We start from the raw sequence: 6,126 nt of genomic DNA, 5'->3' as shown, positions 1-6,126 counted from the left end.
GGGGCTGGGCCGCTAGACCGGGGGTTCCCCCGTAGCCCCCTCCTCCCCCCACGCCCTCCATCGGTCTGATGGGTCGCCGAGGCCCTGCCTCCCGTGCCCTCGGCCCGTCCCGCCCCCGGGCGCCTGGTGACCCGAGTCTGTCCCGCTCAACCTTCCCAGGCCTCTCCCGGCTCCTGGTGTCCTCCGGCGCCTCCGCCACGGGGTTAACCGTGCCGGGGTGGCCTGCTTCTCCTGCGCCAGGCCGTAGGGCCCGGGGTCACCTGCATGGATTCCAGGACCTCAGGTGTCCTGCAAGGAGCCTCGGGTAGAGGCTGCAGCTACCAGCATCCTTGTCAACCCGGGGCTTGGGGAGGAGGCTTTGGGGCAGGGGCCGGGGCACACTTGCCCTCCTATCCTCTTGAGAGGCATGAGCTGTCAGTAGCTGGGCAGGATGGATCACTCATCATCATCCCCAGAGTCCACACATGGAGGCTCTGAGAGCTGCAAAAACGCCTGGTTTTTGCCATGGAGAGATTCCAAACTCTGATTGAGCGGCTTGCTCCCAGTCATCTGAGGTCTCCACATTCCCTTGTCTTTTCCTGTCTCAGTGTGACAAGCACGGGGGTGGGGGTGCTTGTGGAGGTGAATTCCCCAGCCCCAGGGCCTGTCCCTGGAAGGGGGAGGAGCCCAGCGCCCCCAGCTCACTGTGTAGGGGGAAGGGGCTGCATGGTGCCTGGCACTGAGCTGCCTATATGGGAACGGAAGAAAGGGCACCGGAGGACAGGTAGAAGGAGAGAAGAAGGAGGAGCTGTCGTTCCTGGTGGGAATAGGGTGAAGAGACATCTGAGGACCCAGCCTGGCTTTGCTTATCCCAGCCTCTGCTGCTCTCAGGTTTTCCCTTCCAACTTCACCTCCTCCACCCCACAACATCCCACCCCACCCCACCCCACCCCACCTCATCCTGCTTGGCTCAGAGCGCCAGTGGAGAGGGGATACCGGGACTCTTCAGTGCTAGCTAAGTGGATGAAGGATGGGCATGATCTGGGGGCCCAGGGCTGAGTGAAGGCAATGCAGGGGGTGACTTGGCTTCTCAGGGTCACCTAGTGAGATCTCTTGGGGTCCCAGTAGCATGAGCTTCCAGGCTCATGAAAGAGCTTCTGGATGGAGGCAGATTTAGCTGCAGACCAGCCTTCCTTCCTTCCTTCCTTCCTTCCTTCCTTCCTTCCTTCCTTCCTTTCTTCTTTTCTTTCTTTCTTTCTTTCTTGCCAGTCCTGGGGCTTGAACTCAGGGCCTGAGCACTGTCCCCGGCTTCTTTTTGCTAAAGGCTAGCACTCTACCACTTGAACCACAGCATCTACTTCTGGCCTTTTCTATATATGCGGTACTGAGGAATCGAACCCCAGGCTTCATGTATACGAGGCAAGCACTCTTGCCACTAGGCCATATCCCCAGCCCCCAGCCTCCTCTCTTAGAGGCTGAGTGCCTCATGCAAGAGGACAGAGGAGCCGGCAGTGCATCCTGCTGGCCTGTCCTCATTGTGCTGGCCTCACTGTGTGGAACCTTCCATAGTCTCTGGCTTAGGGACTCTCTTCAACGTGCTAGGAAAGGAAGTGCTAGGAACGAATTAGTTTATGTTCTGCCTTACCAAAAACCCTTAAAACCAAAGGTACTGCAAGGCCATCTCATTCTGCTTGTGGAGCGAAGTGCTATCAGCTTGAGAGGTTGTCCTCTGCCCCTTCCAAGGTCCAGTGTGATTATCAAGCTGTTGAAGCATCCCCACTAGGCCCTGAGGCCCAGCCTGCCCTATTCTCCATGGTTTTCTCAGAGCTTATAGCCTGATGCCTGCCACACAGGTGATCTTACTGAAAGAAGCAGGGAGAAAGGATGACAGCAGGCATCTCTACACTCCTTGTAGTAGGTTCACAGCATCCTGCAAGAAGTATGTATACAAAGTCAAACCTCACTCGTTTGTTTGGTTTTTGTTGCCAGTCCTGGGGCTTGAACTCAGGGCCTGAGCACTGTCCCTGGCTTCTTTTTGTTCAAGGCTAGCACTCTGCCACTTGAGCCACAGCACCACTTCCGGCTTTTTCTATATATATGTGGTGCTGGGGAATCGAACCCAGGGCTTCATGTATACAAGGCGAGCACTTCTACCACTAGGCCATATTCCCAGCCCAAACCTCACTAGTTTGTACTGCAACTGCATTGCAACAAACATGGCAATCTTTATCTCAATGAATAAAAACAACTTCTCCCTATTTTCAGAGTTTTACTCATTAAAGAGAGGGAAAATAATAAGAATATAACATATACAAAATTACACTTGTATAGCACTTTAGACTTTTCTCAGATCTCCTGTGTGAAGGTATGATTTGATACTTATTATAAACTGAAAAGGTAGGAAAGAGATACAGTTGTCCACTCAGTGTCTATCTCCTGATCTGCCACAGCCATCACAGAGGAGGTTCTGAATCCTGTAGGAAGGTAGAATTTTATAGAGCCCGGTGCAGATAGCCAGAAGGATCTGAGAAAACACTGACTGTTTGGGAGGTCTCTCCTTCTTTCCATTTCTCTTTTAAGAATTCGAGAATCCTTTAAAAAGATATGACCTTAAAAATACAACCAAGCCAGTGGCTCGTGCCTGTAATCTGAGCTACTTAAGAAGCTGAGGTCTAAAGATGGAGCTTCAAAGCAAATTTGGGAAGACAAATCTGAGAGACTCTTATCTCCAATTAATTAGTAAAAAGCCAGAAGTGGAGGTGTGGCTCAAGTGGTAGAGCACCAGTCTTGACTGAAAAAGCAAGAGCACAAGGCCCTGAGTTCAAGCCCCAGTAGAGGCCAAAACAGTTATAGATAGATAGATAGATATGATGAATAGGGGTAGGTGTGGTGACACACACCTGTAATCTTAGCTACTTGGGAGGTGAAGATGGGAGGCTTTTGAGATTTAAGCCCCAACAAAAAAGGTAGTGACACCCTATGTCAAAAAAAACTGGGCCTTGGGCTGAGGATATAGCCTAGTGGCAAGAGAGCTTGCCTCGTATACATGAGGCCCTGGGTTCGATTCCCCAGCACCACATATACAGAAAATGGCCAGAAGTGGCGCTGTGGCTCAAGTGGCAGAGTGCTAGCCTTGAGCAAAAGGAAGCCGGGGACAGTGCTCAGGCCCTGAGTCCAAGGCCCAGGACTGGCCAAAAAAAAAAAAAAAAAAAAAAAAAAAAAAAAAAAAAAAAAACTGGGCCTGCAGATTAACAATAACAATTTTTTTTCAAAAGCAAAGAATTTCAATAGACCTTACCCAAAGTAATATAAATAGCCAATGAGTACCTGGAAGGATGCGCAACTTCACTAGTCACCAGGAAATGCAAATCAAACCACAAAGGGGTACCACTCAATAGCTCACACCTGTAATCCCAGTTGCTCAGGGGCTGAGGAAAGCGGAACAAAAGTTCAAGGCCAGGCTGGGCAACTTAGAGAGATTTTTGTCTCAAGCAGAGAAAACAAAACAGACAATAGCAAATGTTGGCAAGGATAGGAAGAACTAGGATCCTTATATGTTGCTGGTGAGATTACAAAATGATATATCCACTTTGGAAAAGATTCACAGTTCAGAAGATTATCATGTGGCCCTGTAACTCTACTCCTAGGTGTGTGTGTGTGTGTGTATTGAGACCAGGAGAACTGAAAACAAATCCAGGAACAAGTCCAGAAGTGTTCATGGCACACATTACTCATAATAACCCCAAAGTGGGAATAACTCCAATGTTTATCTTTTAGCCTAACCTAGCCCAGCTGCTTCTTCCTAGGATCCCAGATTCGTAAGGAGTCTTTGAAAGTACTCATGAGAGTCTGGTAACTATTTTGTTTATTAGCATATAGTGTACAAATTGGCTTCCTTATAGCAGCCTCGTACTTGCATACAATAAACTATGATTCATTCATTTCCTCTATTAAAGCACCCCTCTCCCCCAACCATCTCTTTGCCTTGAAAATATCTACCCAAGGCTGGGAAGGTGGCTTAGTGGTAGAGTGCTTGCCTAGCATGCATGAAGTCCTGGGTTTGATTCCTCAGTATCACATAAACAGAAAAAGCTGGAAGTGGTGCTGTGGCTTAAGTGGTAGAGCAAAAGAAGCTCAGGGACAGTGCCCAGGCCCTGAATTCAAGCCCAGGACTGGCAGAAGAGGAGAAGGAGGAGGAAGAGGAAGAAGAAGACAAAGAAGATGAAGAAGACGAAGAAGAGGAGGAAGAGGAAGAAGAAGACAACGAAGACAACAACGAAGAAGAAAAGAAGAAGCAGAAGCAGCAGGAGGAAGAGGAGGAGGAGGAGGAGGAGGAGAAGGAGGAGGAGGAGGAGGAGGAGGAGGAGGAGGAGGAGGAGGAGGAGGAGGAGAATGAGAATAAAATAGCCATTTGAGATCATGCATTTCCTGAGGTGCAACTAACCATCTGGCCACAGTGTCATAGTCTAAGCTTCCTGTACACACAGGGCCAGCTCAGCCTGACACCCATCTCTCCATGCAGTCACTCACATATGCCACGCAAGCACTCTACCACTGAGTCTGATGAGCCTTGCCATTTCTTTATTGGGTTATTTGTTTGGATGCGGTTGAAATGAATCCCTTATGCACTTTTGGATATGAATCCCCTACTGGATGAATAGACTGCACGTATTTTCTCCCATTCTGCCGCTTGTCTCTTTGTTCTTATTTCCTCTGTTGTGCAGACGTTCCTTTGGTTTGGTGGTTTGTTTGCTTTTGTCAATGTTAGGATCTCAACTCAGGGCCTGCTGCTTGCTCAGCTCACTTACCTTGATGGTACTCTACGACGTGATGTATGTTAGTTTTTGCTGGTTATCTGGAGATGGATTCTCATTGACTTGCCATCCAGACTGGCCTCAAATCACAATCCTCCAGATCTCAGTATCCTGAGCAGCTATAAGCCATCAGTGACTGACCAGAATTTTTTTAATTTGATATAATCCCATTGGTCTAATTTTATTTTTCTAGCCATATTTATTTTATGCCAGTCCTGAGGTTTGCTTGAACTCAAGGCCTAGGTGCTGTCCTTGAGCTTTTTCCTCAAGGCTGGTGCTCTATCACTTGAGCCACAGCTCAAGTGATAGAGCTGGCTCTTTGGTAGTTCATTGGAAATAAGAGTGTCACAAACTTTCCCACTCAGGCAGGCTGTGAACTGTAGTCCTAGGTGTAAGAGATTTTCAAGTAGATGACCAATGATGGAGAACTCCATGAGGTATTTGGACAGAAAAGAGAACTATATTCACTGAACTGCACTGGCTGCTAAATCCAAGGCATGTGTGACAGGCTCCAGAGTCACTCCTGGGCGATATCTTATCTAGGGTAGGGGGTGGGACGTGTGTGCAGGTGGATTAAGATGGATTTACAATGTGACCTCAGAGGTGGGGGGGGGGTAACTGCCCCCAGGTGTGCTAGTTACCTAGGTAACTGGACTGAGATTTAAACAGGCAGGGGCATCTGTATGGAGCCCTCCAAGGGGGTAGACCTTACATTCTAGCCTTTTAATAATTATGAAAAAAGGACGCCAACTCTCTCTGGCTGGCAAGGGGCATCAACATTAGGGGTAAAAGGCAGAGATGTGGCCCCTCCAGGAGAAGGCAGGCAGCAACTGTCCCTTGGTAGTAGATGCCAGTCCTTGAATGAGGCCCGGAAGAAGCCTCATGAGGCAGGGGCTGTAACAGACCTAGAGAGGAGATGGTGTGGTGGATGCATAGCCAGCAATGGTAGAGGCGAGAAGTCCAAAGTGAGTTCCCTCAGGTTTTGGGCAGTTTGGGGTCCGAGGAGGGGCGGTCAAGGAGGCGGATTAGCCCTCAGAAGAGCAGAGGGAGAGGGGATCATAGTACCAGATGTAAGGTTCGCCAAGAAGGAAAGGAAACCGCCACATGGTCCAGGAGAAAGGAGTTTACTGGGGAGAGCAAACTGCTGGCCCGCACAAGATAGAGGCGTGGGGAGACAGAGGGGAAGGAAGAAGGGAAAAAGAGAGAAAAGGAAAGAGAGAGTAAGAGAGCAGGGACCATGTTGAGCTGGATTATATAGGAAAAGGTGGGAGATACGGCCAGATGGATTGGATGTGACCTCAGAGAAGGGGGCGGTAACTGCCTCCAGGTGTGC

Source organism: Perognathus longimembris, chromosome 17 (genome assembly GCF_023159225.1).
Source record: "Perognathus longimembris pacificus isolate PPM17 chromosome 17, ASM2315922v1, whole genome shotgun sequence".
Lineage (NCBI taxonomy): Eukaryota > Metazoa > Chordata > Mammalia > Rodentia > Heteromyidae > Perognathus > Perognathus longimembris.
Note: the sequence above shows the minus strand (reverse complement) of the source record.